This window comes from Myotis lucifugus, unplaced genomic scaffold (assembly GCF_000147115.1).
Source record: "Myotis lucifugus unplaced genomic scaffold, Myoluc2.0 scaffold_4, whole genome shotgun sequence".
NCBI lineage: Eukaryota > Metazoa > Chordata > Mammalia > Chiroptera > Vespertilionidae > Myotis > Myotis lucifugus.
The window spans coordinates 9895667-9922316 of record NW_005871052.1 but is presented as its reverse complement, the minus strand read 5'-3'; the positions used below and the strand labels follow the sequence as shown (position 1 = coordinate 9922316).

The 26650-nt window shown below is 43.4% G+C and overlaps 1 protein-coding gene and 1 pseudogene across 1 annotated transcript in view; one reads left to right on the top strand and one right to left on the bottom strand.

The window, feature by feature from the left end:
• MSN (moesin) overlaps nt 1–26650 on the bottom strand; it is an 83923-nt gene that overhangs the window by 55403 nt on the left and 1870 nt on the right. The gene's annotated exons all lie outside the window — the stretch shown is intronic.
• LOC111823038 lies at nt 24721–24870 on the top strand (annotated as a pseudogene).

The window sequence follows — 26650 nt, the reverse complement described above, 5'->3', positions numbered from 1 at the left end:
TTCCCCTCTTGTAGAAAAAAATAAAAGGAAAACATGTACATGTGAAAGTATGTGTACCCTAAAAGTCAACTACTACCTAAGAGGTATGAGCTTCTGGATACAAGGCACGGATGGCCAATGCTCACATGCACCCTTTCCTCCTCATTAGCTTCCAGATTCTTCCCCCTGGAGATAGACAGCCTCTAGGAAATTTAGTCTGACTCAAGGGGAGGGGTACAGGAGAAAAAATGCCTTCAAACCAATTCATCAGCTACTGAGCACCTACAAACTGTGGGGCAGGGCATTGGGCACTGAGAATACAGAGATTATAACAAGCCCTTACTTCAAAGGGTTCCCCATCTAGTAGTGAAAAAATGTAATTATTGGATCCCACAGAATGCAGTGTGTGCCAAATCTACCCTAAAACTCCAAGTCACCTTTCTCCCCAAATAAAAATTTCTTTTGGAGGCTGGTGGGAGAAAGAAACCAAGTTGTGCCTGGCTGGCGTGGCTCAGTGTTTGAGCGTCAACCTATGAACCAAGAGGTCACGATTCAATTCCCGGTCAGGGCACATGCCGGGGTTGCAGGATCAATCCCCAGTGTGGGGTGTGCAGGAGGCAGCTGATCAATGATTCTCTCTCATCATTGATGTTTCTCTCTTTCTCCCTCTCCCTTCCTCTCTGAAATTAATAAACATATATTGGGGATGAGGGGACAATTGGGAGATAAAGACACATTTGTAATACCTTAATCAATAAAAATTTTAAAATATATATATATAGATTAAAAAAGGGAGATGATAAATAACTAACTAACTAACTAAATAAATAAATAAATAAAGTTCAAGTCAAGGAGTCACTTAAAAAAAAAAGAAAACAAGATATCCTCCTGGTGCTGCCTGGTTCTCCGCATTAAGCATGTTCTTGTGCCTCTGGGAGGACTTAGAACAAAGTCTTTTTTCCTACCATAGAAGGAGCTTATTCTCTAATTGGGGTGCCACATATAAAACAGTGGGGTGGGGGCAATAAAACAGTGGGGAAATAATAAAAACCCACACTGTGATATGTGCCAGGGCTTGTGGGAGAGTTTGGTGTACTGTGAAAAGTATAGAAGCAATAGGGGCTGGGTCTAGTCAGATGCAAAGTCCATCCAACTGAAGCAGGAAGCAGAGAACAGTCTTCATTTCCCAAGCATCTTGCCTTGAATACAGAGCAGCATCCCAGCAAAGCACTTCATATAGAGCTGAGGAATGCCATTATTAGGTCCTTGGGATCTTACTCACCAACTCCCTGTAATGTTTCCACTAAGTGAATGACTTGTTGACCACAGCATTACTCACTTCCCATCCTGTCCTATCTCTCCCCCCACCACCACCTCTGGTCTGCACATGCCCAGACAGTGAATTTATGCTCTAAAGCAGCGGTTCTCAACCTGTGGGTCGCAACCCCTTTGGCGGTTGAACGACCCTTTCACAGGGGTTGCTTAAGACCATCCTGCATATCAGATATTTACATTACAATTCATAACAGTAGCAACATTACAGTTATGAAGTAGCAACGAAAATAATTTTATGGTTGGGTCACAACATGAGGAACTGCATGTAAAGGGCCAGAAGGTTGAGAACCACTGCTCTAAAGAGAGGAGCTTACCTCCTTAAGTCCAGTTAGTTACTTTGAACCCTACCCCTTCCTCCAGCACTTGGTGGGGGGGATGCATAGCTCATCTAAGCCCAATGACCAAGTTTAAAGGCTGCCCAATTGCGTTGTCAAGGCCATCATTACCTCCACCTATGACAGTGAAGTAGAAAGAGCCTTAGGTAGAGACTCAGCTGAGCTCAGCTGTAACCATGGGCATAGGCCTCCTCTTTCTCAGACTCAGTTTTCTCAGATGTAATATGGAGAGGCTTCGATTAGGAATGTAGTTATCAATCCTGGCCCAACATCAGAATACCCTAGGGCAGTGGTTCTCAACCTCCCTAATGCTATGACCCTTTAATACAGTTCCTCATGTTGTGGTGACCCCCAACCATAAAATTATTTTTGTTGCTACTTCATAACTGTAATTTTGCTACTGTTATGAATCATAATGTAAATATCTGATATGCAGGATGTATTTTCATTGTTACAAATTGAACATAATTAAAGCATAGTGATTAATCACAAAAACAATATGTAATTATATATGTGTTTTCCGATGGTCTTAGGCGATCCCTGTGAAAGGGTCGTTCGACCCCCAAAGGGGTCATGACCCACAGGTTGAGAACTGCTGCCCTAGGGGAATACTTTAAAAAATACTGATGTCCAAAGCCAGAACAATTAGAGTCTACCTGTGCTTCCACAAGCTGGCTAAGACCAACTGAATAGGCGAGCTGGACTTCCCCCGTAGATGACAAGACTAGGAGCTTAGCTGAATCAATGCAAAACTCAGCCCCCTATTATAAGAAAGGCAGCTCTAACAGTTAAACTCGACCTTTACTTACTCTTGCCCACAGGGTCACTAGAGTCATAAGTTCCAATTTCCTCCTTTTCCCAATATTGCTTCAAATGCACAAGAAACAAAATATATCAGCACTAGTAAATTCAGTTTCAAATGCTTTGACATCAAGCAAGCTTTATGACTTTTCCCTCTTCTAAAGGACCAGGCTTATTGGCCATTCTGAACTGTGTCTATCCCTTTGCCATATCTGATCTCTATGGCCCAACTATAAGGATCTCACACCCTACACAGAGAGGATGGTGACAAGGAAAAACTGCCCTTCCTGCTTCCATAGCCTTTGGCTGCTCTAGCGACAAATTCCCATGTGACTTTGTCACATTCCTGAGGGCTTAGCAACTACTTATGACCAGAGACTATCTGGCCAGGAACTACACTTGAACTGTCTATCTCATGATGTCATCCTATTGCTTATTTCTGGTGGGTTCCCTAAGAACTATCTTCCAGAGCACCTCTTCCCTCATCACCCAAGTCAGGCCTGGACTGACTCTTGCCACCCTCACTTGCATATCCCTCCACCCAGTTATGCTCCTGAACATTCCAAGGCTCTGTCTCCCCTCCAAAAGCCAGACATAGCTGACAACTCCCAACCTCTTAGAGCTGGTGGAGTTGCCATTTGGCTCAGTTCCCCACAGAATGAGAACATTTGTGAGATATATACCACCACCTCCTACCCAAGGTGGGGCAGACCAGCCTCCATTGTTGGGGGAATGTAACATTTCTGAATAAATCACAGACTCTCAGAGCAGTAATGGCCCTCAGAGATTAGCCAAGCCAATTCCTTATAGAACAGACCATGGTTGCAAAAGTGGCAAGGGATTGGCCAATATTGCCCTGGAAAGCTAGCAGCCGAGCCCAGACTAAACTCCAGCTCTTAAACATCAGAAGAGTGCTCTTTCCATGATTCCCCAATACCTCCTCCACTCAACAACAAGTTTGGACTAATGCCCATGCTCCCACCAAGGTACAAACAAGACCCTACATTAGCTAGGTCTAAGTAATACCCAAACAATTCTCACTTCCTAACAAGCAACATTTATGTGTCCAGGAGCAAGGCAAAGCCAAGTAAGTTATTGGCTCAACCAGGTGGAAAGCTCATCTGGCCTTGAAGGCAGTGGTCTGACCCCAGCAAGAAGGGTCAGCTTCAACAGAAGAGTCAGACCAGGCCCCAAACAGGCAGAACACAAACATGACATCCACATACAGCCTCAACTACTAAAATTCTACCTAAGCTTTATTCTTGACTCATGATATTTTTGAAGAAAACTAAAAGGAATTTGTGAAGAAAACTAAAAGGAGGTTGGGAAACTATTGGAACAGTGGAAAGGACAAATGTTTAAAGCTGAAATATCCCTTCTAGCCTCAGAATCCTGTACTAATATGTCTAGACCTTAAGTCCAGGCCTTTGTGAAACACATCTCCTTTCTAAACCCCACCTTATGCGGAGTCTAAAACCAAAGTATTCTGTTTCCCACTCAAATCCCATATCCCTTATTCATTGGCTGAGCAATTTTTGCAGTCACTTAACTTCTTTGAGTCTCAGTTTCCCCATATTAAAAAATGGGGATAATAATTCCTAACCTGCCAACTGGAGTTAATTAATATCAAATGACACAATAGTAGGGGTAAAAGGGCTTTGACAACTATAGTGAATATCACAAATGTAGAGAATTATCTGTGTTAGGGATTTTTTTTGTCCTGACATGGGGTGAGAAAAGCTAGAAACACTGGGAAATCATAGCAATGCCAGCCAATCTGCAAAGTGATTCCTTCAATTCACATCGAACAGGGCTGTTTTAAACAGAGAACTACTTGGAAAGCAGGAAGCCATCCCCGAAACCAGCGGTTCTCAACCCGTGGGTTGCGACCCCTTTGGGGGTCGAATGACCCTTTCACAGGGGTCACCTAAGACCATCAGAAAACACATATATAATTACATATTGTTTTTGTGATTAATCACTATGCTTTAATTATGTTCAATTTGTAACAACGAAATTGGGGGTCACCACAACATGAGGAACTGTATTAAAGGGTCGTGGCATTAGGATGGTTGAAAACCACTGCCCTAAACTTATACCTCCCTCCTAGCTTCCTAATCTTAGCATCCCCTTTTCTGGGCTGTTCAACAGAAGAACATGTCCAGAGAGGTATCTAATAGCTCTTTCAATATTTATTCAGTCTTGGCTCTTCCTGACAAAAGCTGAATCCCAATGGAGTCAGGGGAAGAGTAAACTGTTAAAACCCTCCCTGGAATAGTACTCCATATAGAGCAATCTCATACATGGGCTTTTCTGCCTCCACTCTTTGAAGGGTTGACTCCCTCCCACTCCCAGGCTCCTAAATTTGTTATCCCTGCCTGAGTTTACACATAGATGATCAGCGGGGGTATAAAGAAGCTATCACTTTCTTTGTTCCAGAGGCCAAAGTTCACCATTTCCTTCTGGTTAAGGTCAATTATCCACATCACTTACTGATAACTCAGCTGTAGCAATATACCCACTTTAATTTGCAAACATCTTCTCTAATAAAGAGAGAATATGCAAATTGACTGTCATGCTGTAACAAGATGGCTGATCCCACAGCAGAGACGGGGATCCCGTAACACAAGATGGCTGCACCCACAGAGGAGGCTGAGTTCCCATAACAAGCCTTAACAAGCAATCAGCAGGGACCTGAGGCTACGTGGTGCTGGGCCAGGGCAGGGGACCTGAGGCTGTGCCCCCTGCCTGGTGGGGCTTGACAGGGGACCTCAGGCCGCACCCCCCAACCAGCAGGGCTTGATGGGGGACCTCAAGGCACGCCCCCCCGCCCCGGGCTGGGGGATCTGAGGCCTCGCCCCCTGCCCTGGTGCCGGGCTGGGGGACCTCAGGCTGCACCCCCCACCTGCAGAGCTTGACGGGGGACTTCAGGCCACACCCCCTGCCCGCGGGGCTTGATGGGAGACCTCAAGGCACACCCCCCGCCCCAGCCCAGGCCGGGTACCTGAGGCCGCGCTCCCAGCCCCAGCACCAGGCCGGGAGACCTGAGGCTGTACCCCCCAACTACGGGGCTTGATGGGGGTGGGGCTGGCCGGGTCTGGATCTAACCCAATGGGGGTGAGGCCAGCCGGGTCTGGGTTTCACTCGATTTCGAGGGGCACATGGGTGGGCAGGGATTTGACTCTGGTTCCTGTGGTGCGCCCCAGACTCTGACAGGAGGAAGATTTTTATATACATTTTACTAAATTTCTTTCATCTCTGAAACTTCTATTATAGAGAAAGGGCAAATAGCAATATTAAAATATTTCCTCTAATTAATTCCCTTTTAATGTGCATTAATTTTGTGCACTGGGTCACTAGTTTAGAAATATTTATCTAACTAATTATTATTTGGACTATGAGAAAACAAAGGAAATTTTCATTCCCTGGACTCATATGGCTTAGAACAGGCTGTCCACAGGTAGTTGAGAGTAAAGAAAATTTTGTTATAGATAGTTGAAAGCTGCTAATATGACAATGCATAATTGATCCCAAATTGTCTATAAATGAGCTATTCCACAGAAGTGAACTTTTCCTGATAACTAAATCTTACTCTTTTTAAGAATCATTTCTATCCTTAATGTTGAGGTGGAAGTCTTTCATCCACTGACACACTCTACTGGCTTCATCAACAGAGGCTATTAAAACATGATTTAAGCTTCTCTGAGCACCTGAATACTATATATTTAATTTTCTACAGAACTAACATTTGAGGGCTTTACAATGTTCTCTTATACAAGTTTCCCACCAACTCTGAGGCTAGCATTATCATCTCCCCTTTACCAATAAAGAACAGGAGGCTCAGGAAGGTTAAGGGACTTCCCTAATGTCACAGAGCCCATCAGCATTAAAACACAGAACTTCTTACAAGCCTAGTCTAAAATAAATCTGGAGATACTTTGGATACAAGCCTTCTGAAGTAGCTTAATATAAAGCATGGACCTACAATCAAGATTACTCTACCCAGCAAAGCTGTCATTTAAAATCAAAGGACAGATAAAGAGCTTCCCACTGAGGTTTGACAGTCTGATTGATGCTTCTCTGTCTCTGGATCTGTTTTTGTTTATCAGTTTATGTTGTTCATTATATTCCATAAATGAGTGAGATCATGTGATATTAACCTCAGAGGGAAGGTAGGGGAGAGATCAACCAAAGGACTTATATGCAAGCATATAGGCCTAACCAATGGACACAGACAACAGGGGGTGAAGGCATGAGAGGGGGGGATGAGGAGTAATGTGGGGATAAGGACACATATGTAATAACTTAATCAATAAAGAAATTTTAAAAATAAATAAATAAATAAATAAATAAATAAATAAATAAAGAGCTTCCCAGACAATAACCAGTATTATATGAAATGTTAAAGGGTCTTCTTTAAGAAGACAAAAAAAAGATCAAAACTATGAATAATAAAATAGCAATAAAGACATATCTATAGACAATTAAATCTAAAAAACAAAATAAATGAACAAACAGAACAGAAACAGACTCATAGATACAGGGAACAGACTGTTGGTAGCCAGATGAAAGGAGGGTTGGTGGGTTCCGTGTAAAAGGTGAAGGGATTAAGAAGTACAAATTGGCCCAGCTGGTGGCTCAGTGGTTGAGCTTCAACCCATGAACCAGGAAGTCATGGTTCGATTTCCAGTCAGGACACATGCCCGGTTGCCAGCTTGATCCCCAGCGGATCAATGATTCTCTCTCATCATTGTTTCTATCTCTTACTCCCTCTCCCTTCCACTCTGAAATCAATTTAAAAAAACACACATTTTTTAAAGTACAAATTAGTTGTTACAGAATAATCATGGATGTAAAGTCACAGCATAGGGAATATAGTCAACAATATTCTAATAACTATGTATGGTGTCAGATGGGTATGAGATTTATTGGGATGATCACTTAATGACATAATGTCTACTCACTAGGATGTACATCCTGAAACTAATATAACATTGTATGTCAACTGTAATTGAAAATAAAAATTATTTTCCAAAATGAATGTCAACCTGGCCAGTGTGGCTCAGTTAGTTGGAGCATTATCCCCTGTGCCAAAGGGTCAGGAGTTCAATTCCCAGTCAGGGCACATGCCCAGGTTGTAGGTTCAATCCCCAGTCAGCATACATGCTAGAGACAACCGATTGATGTTTCTCTCTCAAATCAATGTTTTTCTCACATCAATGCGCTCTCTCTCTCTCTCTCTCTCTCTCTCTCACACATCCCTCTCTCTCTAAAAAAAAGAATGTCTTTGCTTTTTGGGGTCTGATCTCAGAGCCTTTCTCTCCCTGCCCCATAAGGATTCAGAAAGCTCCAGTCGCTCAAAATCTGTTTGTCTGAAGCTTCTTGTTTGTATAAAGGGGAAGGCAATAACACATGAGTGGCCAGTAGGCCTGGCAGAGTCAAGGTCAATCTCTGGTGGTGGGAGGCTCCAGGATTAAAGGCTGGGCAAGCAAAAGCTCTGCTCCACCCACTGTGAAAATCTGAGAACTAAAAAGACAAGAGAAGGGTGGGGCATGCCATAAGTGAGCAGAAGAGAGCCTGCATTACTGGTTCTGCTTCTCCTTGCCTGGCCTGGCTCTTTCAACACAATCAATATCCTCAATCTATCAAGCATCTAAGGAGCAGCCACTAGGCTAGATTTTTTTCTTCATAATATATTGTATGGTTATTTGTATGTCACAAGTTTCTATCGTCCTCAACTGTTCAACTGGATGGCTCAGCTATAGCTGAGTGTTTTGCAATATTCTACTTTCCTGCCACCTGGACTAGATCCCTGGTGAGTATGGTAGGGGAAGGAATATAATCCAGCTTCAATACTCTTCTTTGGAGAAGACTGGAAAGCTTCTTTCTCTAACCTCAGAGAGCTATGACAGCCAGAAATCTTTTGAGATCTCAGTCAGGTACTGTTTGGATCCCAAACTGGCAAAACCACAGAAGACGGAGGAAGCCACGTTAAGCACAAAAAGGTGGTACACCTTACTGCCAATTACTCCACTAAGATCTTTTAGGCACAGTGAAATCAAAGTAATCTCTAGATGTGGGCCTACTGAGCTTAGAAAGGGAAGCAGCTTTCATCCTACCATGCTTTATCCCAACAGAAGGGTCACGACTCCCACCTTCTCCAGAAAGGCTTCTCTTTCAGGGAAGCAAGCACCTATAACGTCTTCTTTATTTTCCACTCGATGAAGAATATGGGCCCTTTTCATTAAGTGTTCCACTCATTTCATAATTTGCTTATTGTTCCATATAGACATTAAAATCTGATTTGACATGAAAAGATGGCCACCACAGAGTAGAAAAAAACCAGTTTCAGAACAGTATGGATTTCTTTTATGTGTGTTTAAAGTTATCTATATATATTCTATATATATTCTACATATATAAAAGCCTAAGCAAACAGATGACTGGATGGTAGCTATGATGTGCACTGACCACCAGGGGGCAGACGCTCAACACAGGAGCTGCCCCATGGTGGTCAGTGGCACTCCCAGAGCAGGAGCGCTGCTCAGTGCCAGATGCTGGGCTCACAGCTGGCGAGTGTAGCTGTGGAGGCCTGAGCCTCTCCCAGGGACACTCCCCCTGTGTGTCCTGGCAGCTGTGGGTGGCAGGCACAGCAGGGCTGGGATGAGCAAAAGCAGCATGGTGCCCAGTTCGGGCACAGGCTCCTCCTTGGCTGCCTGCTGCTTCCCACACTACTTCGTGCTGTGTGGGATCAATGTGAACAGTGGGCTGGAGCCCAACGAGATGGCAGGTAATGCTGGGCTGCGGCGGCACAGAGGTCCACCAATCCTCACAGGCCAGGCCAAGGGACCACACTGGTGCACAAGGGCCTCTGGTATGTGTATAAATGCATTTAAAAAGAAGTTCAGTCCAGCCAGCCTGGCTCAGTCTATGAACCAGGAGGCTGAGGTTCGATTCCTGGTCAGGGCACATGCTTGGGTTGTGGGCTCAATCTCCAGTAGGGGGCATGCAGGAGGCAGCTGATCAATGATTCTCTCTCATCACTGATGTTTCCATCTCTCTCCCCATCTCCCTTCCTCTCTGAAATCAATAAAAAATAAAAATAAAATAAAAAAGAATTTCATCATAGAGGGGATAAATGATGATGGGGGAAAAATTAAATTCAATTTCATTTAAAAATAAAAAGTTTACATAACTGGTTAATAATGATGATTCTCTCTGGAGAACAGAGTCACAGGCAGAAGACAAGGGATTTTATATTTTCCAGTGCTGTTTCATTTCTTACAGCAAATATGTATTTGTTCCATAATGAAAAAAATTACAAATCAAAAATTGTAAAATAAAGTCTGCCTGTATTTAAGTCTGCCCTACCAAACAGCATAGACTACCTACTAACATTCCTTGTATGGTGTCTAACTCAGCACTGTAATAACAGAAAAAATATCCTTTAAAGACAAGATGACCATGACAGGGAATATAGTCAATAATATTCTTTTTGTGTGTGTGTGTGAAATAATGTTTACTGAGCACTTATCTGAGAGGCTGGCACATCTGAGAACACAACTGATTATCTAGGCAAGTAGCTATGGTATAGTCAATAATATTCTAATAAGTATGTATGGTGCCAGGTGGGTACTAGGGAGTTTATTTCTTAAGTTATATAAATGTCTAACCACTATGTGGTACACATGAAACTAATATAATACTGAATGTCAACTGTAATTCAAAAATAAAAATAAAACATTTTTAAATAAATTAAAATAAATACAGACAAAATGACCTTCAGAGGCTCTTGCTATTTTAGGGCACAGAACCCATCTAGTAGGCCTGAAACCTATACCTCTCAAATGCTGACCACACCTCTCTCAGAAATGGGTGGGAGGAAGAGTACCTCCTATTGCTCCCAAAATTAGCCTACTTTGACTAAAACATGCCCAAATCTTCAAAGATGTGCAGCTATGGGTCCTAAGGCAATCTGGGTGATGGTGAAATAGCAACAACCGCAGGAAAACACAGCTGCTGAGTGCCCCAACCTGAGATCTACAGGACTTACCTGCTGTCTTCCCCTGATCTGTGCCTGGACCTGCCCATCCCTGAGCACAGTAGCCAACTCAATCCCTAAACCTTGGGAGCAAAGAACTCTCAAGATAACGTTACACAAAGCAGCTCTACCTCCTGGCCATGCCACAATGAGGGCACATACCAAAAAAATTGAAAACTGGGTAATGCTTCAAATATGCATTCTAGGGACAAACTCTAGGTTGATTCACAAGGGCAGATAGAAATGCTTGCACAGCTGCCTATTAGAATCCACTGAAATGTTTGACTCCAATATTGCTCCTTGGCTTAAACACTACTGTATTGTGTGAAGACATGGGAAAAGGGACTGGAAACTGGCTGTGAATAAGCTGGACACTTACAGGTAAACAAGCTTTCCAAGGTGCATAAGAGAGACAACTCCTCCCCATTCCTTGGCACTACTCAACTCCACTCTGCCAGGGCCCAGCTGGGTCCACATTAGGTAATTTCAAGTGGGCCACTAGAATTGTTGTTTGGCTTTCTAGAAGACCTAGCCAAAGGAATCTGTTAAAGACAATTCCAACTTGGCAACAATAGCTATTAATGTATCTATTCAACAAATATTTGTTGAACACCTCTTCTACACTATGCACTGTACTGGGTACTTAGAATACAATGGGTAGTAAGAAATCATCCCTGTTCTCATGAAGCTTATATTCTTAGTGGGCTAGGCTGATAGAATGAAAAGCATACACACTTGAGTCTTGAAGCCAAGACCTGCTTTTGCCCCTGACTCACTAAGTGAGTCCCTTCCCCTGGTTGTGTCTTATAGTTCACTAACAGATCTTCCATAGATTCAGGTAATTTGTTTCCTTTATATAAGATAAAATCTTTGTGTGAACTACAGATTTTCAAATGGCTAGGACAGCAGCAAGAAACCATGGGTAATATGTGGAGAAAAAACACCTGTGATGGAGGAGAATCTTCATCCTAAGACCTGAATCTGGCTTGGATGTTCCCCATAAGCTGTTTTCCCAACACAGGTGGGATGGGCAGGCCTAGACACAGAGACATATCCTTCTAACAGTGCTTGGTAGATTTGGGGCCAGAAGGCATGAAAAGTGCCCCGTTTCACTGCAATTTCTAGAAATACTTCCACCTCAACCAAAAGGAATGTTAGGAAACATTCATTTGATGTTAAAGAGCTGAGAGCACCTCCCTCCCCAGGTATTTGTGGCCATTCTTGAGGCCTGTGCTGGGACCAGTTGGAGCCATGCTGCTCAGATCAGTGAGGAGATGGGACTTCTTGGATACCTCCCATTGAAAGCACCATGATGTGGGGCACCTACAGGAATGCTTTCTCCAGGAAACCATAGCATTTGGCATTTAGGGCTCAGAGGCTTGATAGTAAACAAACATAAAACAGAACTCTAAGAGGCCAACTGGAACAAAAATTCTGGAGTATCCTTCCTCCCTTGTGCCCCACACCTAACAGAGCACTTTCAGATGTATTATGTCTTGATCTTTACCATAATCATAAGAAGTAGGATGCTATTACTCTTTCCATTTCACAGATGGGAAACGATATGTGGAATGGTTCAAGAAATTTGCTCTGGTAGGTCAAGGCCAGCAAGACTCTCTCAGGCCTTTTCTCCCTCTAGATGCTAATGCACCCTTCCCTTCTCCAAGATATATTTTCTCTATTACTAGTATCTAGTATGTCCTACCAGGTGCTCATCCAACATGGTTGAATCCCTTATATATATTACTGCTACTTCTCTCTCTCCATATCTGTCACTGATTATATAATCTTCAAAAGTCTGCCCATCCCTAACCACTTCTACCTGGACAACAACCCCTTCTTGGGGTGCGGGGTGGATGGGAGTAGAAACTTTCAAATACCCAAGTTTACTGAAGGAGAAATCCTGGGAGACCAGATGGCTGCAATACCACTTGTTAAGTACGATAACAGAAATTCTTACAAAGTACACAGGCAGCCTGGCTGGTGTGGCTCAGTAGTTGAGTGTCAACCTATGAACCAGGAGGTCGAGGTTCAATTCCTGGTCAGGGCACATGCCCAGGTTGCAGGCTCAATCCCTAGTGTAGGGCATGCAGGAGTTAGCTGATCAATGATTCTCTCTCATCATGTTTCTATTCCTCTGAAATCAATAAAAATATATTTTTAAAAAATTTAACAAAATACAAGTCACACAGATGATGGTATAACTAAAACTATCTGGGAGTATTAAAGAAAGCTTCCAATGCAGGTGACATAGAGTGGGGGAGGTAAAGAAGAGAAACTTGATATTTCAAGCTGAAAGAAAAAGCATATGCTAGAGCCAAAAGATATAAGAGGTATGGCTTACTTGCGGAAACTTGATCCCATAAAGCTACAGCATAGCATACATGTGAGGAGAAGTAGGAGCTGAGTCTGGATAAGGACTAAAGCCAGGTATCAAAGGGTTCTTCCTGTATACCATACTAAGGGTTTTAGATTTTCTCTTCCTCACATTCACTGCAGGGTTATAAATAACGGCAAATGCTGGGAGTAATATAAATTTCCCACTAACAGGGAATGGTAAATTATGACAGCCATTGGATGGAATTTTGTGAAGCCATTAAAATGTTCATTTTAAAAAACTAAATAGCATTTACCTGAGTTTTTATTGATATATTAAGTAGGGATAAAGAGGTAGAATTTTTTTTTTATGTACACCATGATTGCACCATGGAAAATTAAGGTACATTTATGAGATATGATAAGAAATACACATAAATAATAATTGTGTCGACTGCGGTGGCACAATGGTTGAGCATTGACCTATGAACCAGGGGGTCACTGGTTCAATTCCTTAGATTGAGCCTGGGTTGCAGGAGGCAGCTAGTCAATGATTTTCTCTCATCATTGATGTTTCTCTCTCTCCCTCTCCCTTCTTCTCTGAAATCAATAAAAATATATTTTAAAAAATAATAATTGCTATGCTTATAAAAGAGTTCTTCTATTTGATAAATTTTGTCATATGCCATGTTGGGTTTTACAAAAGGGTGAAATATAAAACCAAATAATTCTTCTTCCATTTGACTCCTCTTCCCATCTCCCCACCTCTCCCCTCCACCTGCTTGCCTACTCTCCCTCGATAACAATCATTCTAGTCTACCACCTACAACTGGAATCCTTAACCCATGCAAGGTCCCTAGAAATGAAATGCCATCAAGGTAGTTGTTCCAAGCAGCAAGCTCCTGCATGGCCCAAAAGCTGTTCCAGCTCAATGCTAGGGAAGAATCTTCCATTCAAAAACATTACCCAGCTCTACCAAAATAAGCCCTCTCGCTGAATACTGGCCTAGAAACTTTTTCCTAAGAAAGGAAGACAGGTGCCAAGAAGACTTTACCTTGGCTCTCCTTCTAGGGAGCTCAGGGGAGATAAAGATCATGTTTCTAGCCAACCATTAGGTGGCTGAGACACAGCCTGGGATTCTTGATTCACAAGCAAGCACTGTACAAAATGTCACTAAAGAGGAAGAAGAAGGGTGAAAACAGATCCAGCCAAGGGTACACCATGTCTAAGAATGTGCTTATGCACCATCAGACCAGCAGGCCCTCACAGAAATTTCTCTCCTTAGATCTCTAAGTCTAACTTCAAACAAAGTCCTATTCAGCCCAGCCAGCGTGGTGGCTCAGTGGTTGAGCGTTAACCTATGAACCAGGATATCATGGTTCGATTCCAAGTTGGGCACATGCTCGGGTTGCGGGCTCGATCCCCAGTGTGGGGCACGCAGGAGGCAGCTGATCAATGGTACTCTCTCATCACTGATGTTTCTATCTCTCTCTCCCTCTCCCTTCCTCTCTGACATCAATAAAAAATATTTTTAAAAAAGTAAGTCATATTCAAAAAATACAGGATCATTTGAAGGCTGAACTAGGCATGTGGCAATCTCCCTCACTAGAAATCCCTCCCCTTCACTCCACCCAAGCCCACATCACCTAGCTCTCCCCATCCAAGGGCAACATAGACATCAGTGACTCAGACAGAGGAAGGAGAAGAGAAGCTTAGCAATTTAAGACTCAGCCAAAAGCAATTTCATAGAGCTAAGGAGAGGGATGTTGTGGGGGAAGGAGGTAGAGGAAGTCAAATATCATTTGCATTCAGTTTTGGTTTGTTTCTTGGTCTCCTCCTTCCTTGCTAAAACAGTGACCAACCCAACCCAAGGGTCTTCTAGTCTTCCTGAAGTTACCAATGACCCAAAATAGCCAGCAACTGTGGTTTTCTGGCTCGACTCTAAGGCCCCACCCAAAATACTCAGTCAACAGTTGCCTCTCCAAGCCAGGATGCCCACAGTGAGCTCATTAGTAGGTGGATCCAATACCTCTAACCAGAGCTCACTGAAATATAGAGGGATACTCACACATTGATAGCTGGGGAGGAGAGGAGGGAATGACACACCCAATGCCATTCTAAAGAGGAGAGGGCAAATTCTCCAAAAGTTCACTTCTCTCTCTTCTGTTACACCCTTTCCAAGAACCCCTTATGACCTTCTTAAGACTGGGCACAAATAATCAGGAAGTCAGAAAAGGCCAATGTTCTCATTTTAAAGAAAGCAAAGGCCCATAAAAGTGACTTGCCCAAGGTCACACAGGCAGAGACTAAAAACCAGATGTCCTGATTTGGTGGTCCACTATTCTTTTTATTATAACATTTCTACTAGACAGCATTTTTAAAAGTCCAGACTAGTGCCCCAAACTGTGTCAAAAGCTCAGCCCAGCCATGGTGGCTCAGTAGTTGAACATCAACCTATGAACCAGGAGGTCATGATTCGATTCCCAGTCGTGGCATATGCCCAGGTTGTGGGTTCAATCCACAGTAGAGGGTGTGCAGGAGGCAGCCGATCAATGATTCTCTCTCATCATTAATGTTTCTATCTCTCTCTCCCTTCCTCTGAAATCAATAAAGATAGCCCAGCCAGTGTTGCTCAGTGGTTAGCATTGACCTCTGAAGCAAGAGGTCTCTAGTTCAATTCCTGGTCAGGGTACATGCCCAGGTTGCAGGCTCAATCCCCAGTGGGGGGCATTCAGGAGGCAGTTAATCAATGATTCACTCTCATCATTGATGTTTCTCTCTCCCTCTCCCTTCCTCTCTCTGAAATCAATAAAAAATATATATACTAGAGGCCCAGCGCATGAAATTCACACACAGGTAGGGTCCCTAGGCCTGGCCTGCAATCAGGGCCAATCGTCCCCAGCTGCCGGCTCCGCCCTCTTCCACAAATGCATGGCCTGGCGCCACCCGCATCCTCTGCCACCCACCCCCGATTCCCCATTCCCCATTGGGCGATTGGAGCCTACCAGCCGGAGAGGAACCGAGAGGATTGGGCAATCGGGGCCTGGGGACAGCTCCTGTGTTGAGCGTCTGCCCCCTAGTGGTCAGTGCACGTCATAGCTACCAGTCATTCTGTAGTCTGGTCAATTTGCATACTATGCTTTTATATATAGATAGATATGAAATCAATAAAGATATATATATTTTAAAACTCAGCTCTTCCAACCTAGGGCTAAACAGTTTAGGACTAGGGATGGGAGGCAAAGGGACTTTGTATCAAGCCCACTCAGAAAAGGCAAGTGAGAAGCCCAGATGTACAAAAGGCACACACAAAGAACTTACCAACTAAAAGGCTTTACGTACTCCAAAGGCATAGTTTCTGTTGCTAAGAGCTTCTGCCCCACCCCACCCTGTCCCACACTCTGAACTTTTTCAGGCCGAGCAAAATTACTCCTAGGCTATCAGAGATCTAGGTAAGAAGCAAGAGTGGAGTGACCAGGCAGGGTCAAGAGGGCAAGGAAAAATAAGAAATTGGGGTAGCCCAGCCAGTGAATCTCAGTGGTTGAGCATGAATCTATGAACTGGGAGGTCATAGTTTGATTCCCAGGCTCAGGGTTGCAGTAGGAGGTGTGCGGGAGGCAGCCAGATCAATGATTCTCTCTCATCATTGATGTTTCTATCTCTCTCTTCCCCTCCCTTCCTCTCTGAAATCAATATAAATATATTTTAAAAATATAGCCCTGACCCGTTTGGCTCAGTGGATAGAGCATTGGCCTGTGGACTGAGGGGTCCCGGGTTCGATTCCAGTCAAGGGCATGTACCTTGGTTGCGGGCACACCCCCAGTGGGAGGTGTGCAGGAGGCAGCTGATTGATGTTTCTCTCTCATCGATGTTTCTAACTCTCTATCCCTCTCCCTTCCTCTCTGTAAAAAATCAATAAAATATATTTTTAAAAAATAAAATAAAAATAAAAAGCAGGGTAAAGAAATCACTCATTCCAAAGCTCGCCTATCTTACTCTCTCTTCTCCCACTCATCCCTCAGCCCCATCAGAATCTCACCTCCTTCTCTAAACAGGCCCTAAACAAGGAGAAAAGTTTGCAGGTGACACTATATAAACTTGAGGAAAGCATTCCCTGTACCAAAGGAGAACAGAGGACTAGTTGAGATGGCGAAGGGCATTTGAGGGGGGAGAAAATAGCCAAATAAGGCATACTTAACTGGTAAGAAATCATCAGGAAAGGTTCCAGAAGCTGACGTAGCTGGGAGGAAGCCTTTAGTCATTGGTTTCCTCTGGCAAATGGCCTAAGGCCAGGAGACAAACTCCCAACCTTAGGAAAAGGCCCAGGCTATGGCACAGAGAAAGGTAACTAGGCTAGATTTTTCCCAGGCCAACTATATGCCCTGCTGGAACAGCTCTCCAAGTACCAGTGGAGAGGTGCAGTGTAACCCTGAAGCAAAACGGCAAATTCTCACCAAGCATATGTATGGCCCAGGTGCCAAGAGAAGTAAAGCACCTGGAGAAGGGGGCTTTACTCTACTATGGGTACATATTTCTGATACTGTTTATATTTTCATGTAGAGAAAAAAAATCAAAGGCAAAGAGGTTAAGTGACTTTTGTTCTCAGCAAGGAAACTGCTATGAGTTTGTCAGTCTCCCAGGAGTATCTACAAGGAGGTCTGGAGAGGAATGTAGCTCACTTAAAACCCTTGAAGATAGCAAAGATTTGTACAACTTAACTACTGACACCCAAATTGGCTATTACCTTGACCCCCACCCTCCAACTCCATACCACAGATTAGTCAACCCCAGTTAAAGATTACAACAGGTAAAAGCCTCTGGTTGTACTTCATCTAAACTTCAGGCTGAGATTTCTGAAAAAAGGATTGGGGGGTTGGGAGATTAGACCATGATAGTAAGGTCAGGAATCTTATCTAAACACACTTCACCAGAGAAAAATGAGCCTTAATCATTCCCAGGTATTTAAGGGAGGTCAGGACTAAGGAGAATGAAATGCTGACAAAGCCTAATAGACATGCCTTGCTCCCCCTCCCAGGCCCTGGACCCCGTGACCTCCCAAATATATATCCAGGAAAGGATTCCTCAGGATTATACTTTGTTTTGTATCACCAAATGCCCACATCTCAACTTTTCTTTCATTAGGCCCTGATTGATAGATACCTTAGCCATACAACTTATCTATCAAATTCCCACAAAGTAGAAAGGTCATCGGGGATGAAAAGAAACTTCAACCTTCAAAGTCACCAATCACAGGAGTTACCTGACGAAACATTACTATAAAGTAAGCACAGTGGTAGGTCACCATACCAGTGGCCTAGAAGCTATCTCAACACTTACCTTATGCCACAAGAAGCCCATTGAAAAGGGCATCAAATCTAATTCTCTCATCAGGCACAGCCAACAAACTGTGCCTTGAAAGTAACCCAAGTTTAATGTCCAGATGCTGTAGATAGGCCTTAGCCAGAAAATGCTATACTTCTTAACCTATCACAATCACACACTAAGAAATCCTCCCCTCATTTCCATCCTATCCCAAATACCTATCTCACAGCAAAGACATTAGGAGAACTGAAAGCTGTTTTTAAGTTGTGGACCTAGAGAGTAATCACTAAGCTCTATTCCAGCGGTTCTCAACCTGTGGGTCGAGACCCCTAAGACCATCGGAAAACATATATAATTACATATTGTTTTTGTGATTAATCACTATGCTTTAATTATGTTCAATTTGTAACAATGAAATTGGGAGTCATCACAACATGAGGAACTATATTAAAGAGTCGCGACATTAGGAAGGTTGAGAACCACTGTGTCTATTCCTTGGTTTAGCTCACATGGAAACATGAAGGAAGAAGTCTCTCACATACCTACTGGGGCAACAAAGATAACAAAATTTGTTTTATTTAACTCGTCCAATTCTGGGAAACCCAAGGTACAGACAGTCTCCCCCAACAAAACCCTTCAGAAGATTTGCCAGTTGAGACAGGATTGTTCGCTCCACCTGACCCCAGCACCAGTAATCTGGTCTATGCTCACGTGTACTCTGTGGTTCCCTTGAAACAATCAGCACCACAAGCCTTCCTTTATTTCCGACAAACTCACTTCCAAGAGAGCACTGGCCTAGGACCACCTGGTTTATGCCCACATACCAAAATCACATCACTCTCCCACCCAGAATGGCCACTGCCCACAAATGTACACATAGTTCAAGGTCCTGTTCCTGTCCCAGTAAACCCCTTTCTTCTCAAAATCTCTAGAAAATGACATTTAATGTGTATAGATTTTTCAAACTGTTTTTAAGTGAGTGAGCCCTAATATCCAATTAAATAGGGGATCTCCAAAGGCAGCACTGTATCCTCCATTCATTTATCCATACTCCTTATAGTAAATAGTACCTAGTAACCACTCAATAAATTATGAGAATGCAGCTGCCTGCCTTCGTTTTTACCCATCCTACCTAGGAAAGGGTTGGGCATATAGAAGTTTCATAAATAATTATCATAGCTAACATTTGCATAGCACTTATTAGATGCCAGGCACAGTTCTAAGCACTTTACATGAATTGCCTCACTTAATCCTTGCAACAAGCCTGGGATAGGTACTATTATCTTCACTTTACAGTTGAGGAAAATGAGGCACAGAAGTTAAGTAACTTGCTCAAGGCTACACACCTAGTTAGTCAGAGCTTAGATTTGAGACCAAGCAATCTGGTTCCAGAGTTTGTGCTTTTCACCACTATTTTATGCTCCCTTTCTATAAAGGCCTGAAAAAAAAACATTTTTGGCTAGCTACCTGCCCAAAGCTTAGTCTATAACACCTAAAGGTGACTAGTGAGGGTTGAGCCAGGAAACTGCAGTCTGTACTCAAATGGTTGCTACAGCAGCAAATATTGTCACCAAAGTGGAAAGGAAAGTACCATAAAATCCTCCTAACCCAAGAACAGCTCAAGCTGGAGTACTGAGTGAGAATACAGAGGTCAGAGCTCAAAATTTTAAATAGCAGAGAGAAAGCGGGGAATTTGGGTGAGGGGCAGGAAGGAAGAGAAAAAAAGTCATTCTGAAGCCCCAGAAGAACTGAGTCACCCACTGACTAAAACCTGCTGCAGCAGAAGCTATTTAGGGGAACTCCATTGCAATCATCTTGTTAAAATAATCACCACAGAGCAAATTCTGTGGAAGTCTTTGTCCCCTGGGTGAAAAGAATCATTCTTCCAAGAGAGGCAAATCTAGTCAGAGACCACTGATTTGGGAATCAGGAAAGCCAACTTCTCCTACCCAAACTATTACCAATTTTATGTGATCTCAAGCAAGCTGGGTGGCCCCCTTAGATAGGAATATGGAAAATAAACAACTGAACACTATAAAGACTCTTAGGACAGGAAACTGTGGTTAGTCTCTTCTCCTTACCTCCCTTCAGTGCACATATCCACCTTCCACCACCCTGCATAGTCAAAGCAGAACACTTACCTTCTGGCAAGTGCTATGAAGAGTCCCAACGGCATAGTTGGAGCCTGAACCATCCTATATAATAAAAGCCTAATATGCTGTGTCAGGTCGTCCATTCAACCAATCAAATCATAATATGCTAATGATATGCTAAGGCCACTCAACCGCTCACTATGACGTGCACTGACCACCAGGGAGCAGACACTCCGACTGGTAGGTTAGCTTGCTGGTGGGGTCCGGCTGATCGGGACTGAGCAAGACGGGCTGGACATGCTCTGGAGCCCTCCTGCGGTCCCTCCTAGACTGGCCAACTTCCTGTATCCCTCCCTGGCCCCGATCGTGCACCAGTGGGGTCCCTCAGCTTGACCTGCACCCTCTTGCAATCTGGGCTGAGCCCCCCCCCCCGCCCCGCCAAGTGCACGAATTTCGTGCACTGAGCCTCTAGTTTCCGTATAAAGTAACCTGAGGTCAGTTCTACACACTCAGAAGAACTTGTTCTTCTCTTCCCATGACCATAATACCACTATAGTTAAGTCACCCTCAGCACAGAGGAAGAAACATTGAGCACCCTGCAGGGAGTGCCATGCATTCGAAGTTCCTCTCCTATACCACATGCCAGACAAGTTGGATTTTAGTCCCAGCCTTATTACCAGTTTAATCAAATCACTTCTCTTTTCTGGGCTTTGGTGTCCCCATCTAAAACATAAAGGTTGAACTAAAATTTTGAATACCAGTTCAGTTGTTCTGTGGTTCAAAACACTCCTGTGAGAAACCTAGAGCATCCAGAACAATGGCTAAAAGGAAGCTTAAGGCTAAGAACCATATGATTTCACTCATATGTGGGATTTAAAACTAAAACCCATAGACACATAAAACAGTGGTTACCAGAGGGAAGGTGATGCATGGGGGGGGGGGGTAGAAAAGGTAAAGGGGTCCAAATATATGGTGACAGAATATTTGACTTTGGATGGTGGGCACACAATGCAATATACATATCATGTATTATAGAAATGTATATTTGAAACCTATATAATGTTATTAACCAATGTCACCCTGACAAGTTTAATAAAAAATAAAAGAAAGCTTAAGAGTGAGAAAGATCTTGGTCATCCTAAGTACAGATGCATTTGAAATGCTGTACCCCAGAAAAGCTAGCCCTCAGCTCACTGGTGGTAGATACCTCAGGAGGTCAGTTTATGCCCACCAGCTTATTAATGTCTAACAATATATATAGCTACCACATTCAGGAGGTTAAAAGGAAATTTGAAATATAACTTAGTAGTTTCCTGACCTGTCAGCAGAACTACCAGTGATCTATGCTACCTACAGGCAGTAAAAAGAAAAGGAGGGAAACGCATTAAGTTTTCAGTATTTGTCTGAGGCTCTTCAGTCAACGCACAGCCTTCATAGTATTGTCTCATTGGTTTCTTTCTTGTTCCTCAGTGTTCTTGTCAGAACTACTAATGAAATAAACCAACTCCCTAGCTAGAAACTCTCCATCCTGAACTCAGTACCCAGGAAGAAACAGCATTCTGGAAGTGTAAGGGGACAAAAACATATATTTTAGCAAGTGCTGTTCAACTATGTATTGCCAGCATACACTGCCTGGTACATAGAAGACACTCAAATTTTGAGGAAAGAATGTCTCAAGCACATAGTACTGAAAGGGTCCCTGGAGTGTATCTATTACTAGTACAGTTCCCTCATGATAAGCTGGAGAGACTGAGAGCCTAAAGCAGGGACTTGTGTAAAGGACCACTTATTTGGATCTATTTACTGAAGACAGGGAAGAAGTTCTTCTTACATAGAAAAAAAAGAAAAATTATCAGGTCAGTATTACTTGCCATTTCTTAATACCCACCTTCGAAATCAATGGAGTCCTGAGCTAATCCTCCAAGTATCACAAATAAAAACCTGGTATTAAAGTTTTTCAGCTCTATCAAGCATGAAGTGGGAGGAGGGATGAACAGCAAATCCAGTCAATCATGACAAGAGCACCTCTTTCACTTGACCAATAGATTGCCCCAAAAGAGACCACCCTTTATTCTGGGTTTTTTTCCCTATGGGTACACAACAGTAGGGTGGAGTAACAGGGAGAAAAGATTGTGAGTTGCGAAAGACATACATGATAAACTCAGTTCTATCTTTGAAATATCAGAAACAGACTGTTCTAAACCAGTAATGATGCCAATTTTCAGTAACTCTAGTCATGAAATGCCCAACCCTAGTAGTGTTGGTATACCAGATCTCCCCCCTGGAGACCTTAAGGCTAGAAATTCCAATGAGGGGGACTCTCAGGAAAATACCAAGGGATCTGAACACACTGTTACCAAGCAACACTATTAGAACAGAGATCAGAATATATGTAGCTGGTCATCTTATCTCATCTCATCCAGAGAAAATTGCATTTGGAGTCAGGGATATAGACCAGATGACCTCTAAATGTTCCTTCCAACTCAGTCTCCTGAGAAGAGGAAGAGAGATAATAGTAAGGACACCCACAAGCCCAGCCAGAGTGGCTCAGTTGGTTGAACATTATCCTGTGCACCAGAATTGGTTGTGGGTTCAATCCTGATCACGGTTATGTACAGAAGGCAACTGATTTCTCTCTCCCTCCCTCTCCCTCCTTCCCTCCCTCCCCCTCCCTCTCCTTTCCTCCCTCCCCCTCCCTCCCTCTCCCTAAGCATATCCTTGGGTGAGGATTAAAAAAGAACACGCTATTAAAACAAGCTATTGTTAGGCAGCTAGAGAATAATGGAAAGTTAGCATACTAATAGTCACCCACTCACAAGCCTAACATGAAAGAGTATAGACTATTTGGTGCCTTCAGGGTCCCCTAAAGGCTCTCCTACCCCAACATTCCCTCTGTGCCCAGAAGGCTATTCAAGAAGAAGCCTAAAGGAAATCTCTAAGATGGTCCCCACTCTGTCTCTATCACCTATGTTTTCACAAAGGGCCTAGTAAACTGGAAAACCAAAGAAGTGGATAGATGCAGGATCCAAAAAATCACCCTTCTCTCACATAACCTCCATTCCTGATCTGTTGCCCAGCCCTAAAGTCTGCGGGCAAGGCTAGTTCAAGGGTTAAAAGACTGATATTTTTTCCTCCTATTCACCAAGTACCACTTTAGTGCCACTCGAGTGGCTCAAGCAATGCTAGGAATGGCAGGAGAATAAACAGTCCACACAGCCCCTGTTAAAGTTTAGCTGAATGCAGACCCAGAAGCCTTCAAATACTTCAAGGAGCTGGGCTTTATGTCTGCTGACATGGATGGTCCTATCAATGAACACTTGATTACCTTTCCCCTGACCTTTTTAGCTAGGGTTAAAAAACCAGCAAACTGAAGTTTTACCAAGACTGACCCTCTAAAGAAGAGGAAGAGAGAGAAAAGTAAGAACTTTTCTCTTAAAACAAGCTATTGTTATAGGCAGCTAGAGAATAATGGAGAGTTAACAGACTACTGGTAAAAACCACCTCTGCCACTCACTCCCAGAGCAATCTTCCCCTCTCCAAGCCTAACATAAGAGAGTATAGATTAGTCGGTCCTGGCTTTGCTACTGACATGCTGCATCATTCTAGCTTAGCCCCTCCCTATCTGAAGGTCTCAGTTTACCCATCTACACAATGAGAAGAATTGGACTTGACAGTTGTAAAGAACCTTTTCCACTCTAGCAAACCAAAAATTCAAGAACACCTTGAAAATTCAAAACTCTTTTTAGAGAATCCAAGAATATTCCAAAGACTTTGTGATCTAAAAACAGCCCTGGCTGGTTTGGCTCAATGGATTGAGCATTGGCCTGTGGACTGAAGGGTCCTGGGTTCAATTCCGGTCAAGGGCACATGCCTGGGGTTGTGGGCTCGATCCCCAGTAGGGGGAGTACAGGAGGCAGCTGGTCAATGATTCTCTCTCACCATTCATGTTTCTATCTCTCCCTCTCCTTTCCCTCTGAAATTAATAAAAACATATTCTTAAAAAAAAGACTGTGATCTAAAAACAGTTAAAGAGGGTAGGAAGGGAGAAAAGGGGTTGTTTGTTTTGGGTTTGGTTTTGTGTTTTGTTTGGGGTTTTTTTTGCACCTTTCTTATCCTCACCAGAAAGTGTTGAAAGCACTTTAAGTTTTCCATTCTGGCTACTAAAGCAGACCCAGGAAACTGGCAACTAAAAGCAGAATCCAAGAATTGGCAGGGAGAGGGTGCAGAGGGGCATGTTTTAACAGATTTAAGGGAGGCTGGGCTGACTGTAGGAGACAGTTGGCTGCAAAAGTTAAACCAACCCTGGACAGACTGTAGACATGGTTCATATGAAGTGAATGGATATGATTTTTCCACTATCCTTCCCTATCTGTCATACTCCAGAAATAGCCCTAAAGTATTTGGGTGAGGGGCAGGAAGGAAGAGAAAGAGACCACTGCAACTAATGAAGAAGAAGCTGAGAACAGGAGAATTTTCTACCTTCATTAAAGCCACTAGTATCACTTCTCAGACTTTTGGCTAAGATCAAGTGTAGGTATCTGTTCTTGTCAGTTTAACATTAAAGCTACTAGCTGGTACAGAGAACTAGGGTGTGCCCCTGGACACTTCAACATTGAGATGAGGAATGAGAAAACAGGAGGCACCTTGTGATGCCCCCAACTCTCACCAGGAGACCACACAAATGCCAACATTGGTTACTTTGCCCAAATTATTCACTCCCTTTTATCTGAGGACCAGGAATGCCTGAAAAAAGGTGGCAATTTTCTTTGGGAAAGAGAGGGGACTCAACTTCAAGAACCTAATCATTGAGTCAGAATAGAGGGTCAATGTGATGAGCATCACAAAGCCTGGACCCCAAGGTAGGTTCTTTCCTGTAGACTTAAATAACCTCATTAGTTGAGAGATAGAGATAGAGATAGAGATAGAGATAGAGATAGAGATAGAGATTAGATAGAGATAGAGATTAGATAGATAGATAGATAGATAGATAGATAGATAGATAGATATCAGATAGATAGTTGCTGAGATCCCTTTCAAGTTAAGAGTCTATGGTCTTAACAGGCATGATATAGTTGTTTCTCCTAGAAGTTGACCATTCCTTGAGCAAAACAGTATGGAAAATTATCCAAATCATCCAGTCCATCAAAATTCAGCCCTCTCCTTCTAACCTGATTCAAGTTTTAGTCAATTTGCATAAAAATACCTTCAGTATTCAGGTATATTCAGTACTCTAAGCTTGACCTCAAACAGCTCCTATTCATCCTTCTCCACACCCAGGAAAAGGATAACCATGCCATTTTCTTTGCCACTTTTGACTAAGGATGGAATGGTTAAAGGCCACTTTGAGACAATTTCTAGACCCATCAAATTGTGTTTAAATGTAAGATATTTCAGAATTAAAAATGAGAAATGGCCCTAGCTGTTTTGGCTCAGTGGATAGAGCATCAGCCTGCAGACTGAAGGGTCCCAGGTTCGATTCCGGTCAAGGGCAGGTGCTGGGGTTGCAGGCTCGATCCCCAGTAGGGGATGTGCAGGAGACAGCTGATCAATGAGAAATGCCTCTAGAGAAGAAAGGTAATGGGACAATCTATTCTCAGAGATCCACCCACCTATTTAGGCAAAGCCACACCTTAAAAGGAGTCAAGGAGTCAACCACAGAGAGATAAACCTAAGGAGAAGCTCCTGGAAGATTCTTTATAATCCTCTGTCTTGGCAGATACAGTGGTATATTTTCCCCTCTCTTTTCAAAACTATTCTTTCACTTTGTGTGTGGTAGGGAGGACAAGTGTGAAAAAGCCCGATGTCATAAAACCACAAGCAATTTAAGAGAGAGAGATAGCAGAACTGTGGTAGGCAATTAGACAGACATGATCAGAGCAAGGATGGTGGGCTAGGTACATTAAATCACCAGAGTGAAGAGCCCTGGATGCTTAGCAACAGGCAACTGTAGGGTGGGACCTCGTCCCCAGGGTGACTTTTCCTCCCCTAGCATATCACTGGTCATTAGATTTGGACTCCCTGACCTTTCCTCCCTAGAGATAACATCTAGGCCTCAGTTGTATTTCATCTCCAGGCCCAGAAAAGCAATAAACCAGCCAAGGCTGACCTCAGGACCTGCCCTGGTGCCCACCAATCAATCAGCGGAGACCTAGATCCTGAAAGGACACACCTGGAAAACTGCTGAATATTCTATTGAAATCTTCCCCTGGGACCTCCCCTAAAATCTCTATCTTTAACCCCGCCTCCTGGTCCCCCCCCCCCCCCCCCCCCCCCGTGTGGGATGTGGGATGGAGGACCTAGTAGCTCTCTCTCTGGGGAGCTCACCCACACCTTTGCCTTTGCCTTTGCCTTTGCCCCTGCCTTTGCCTTCCCCCTTCCCATCCCCCAGGTGCATCACCTTTACCTTCCTCACTTCTAAGCTCCAAGGG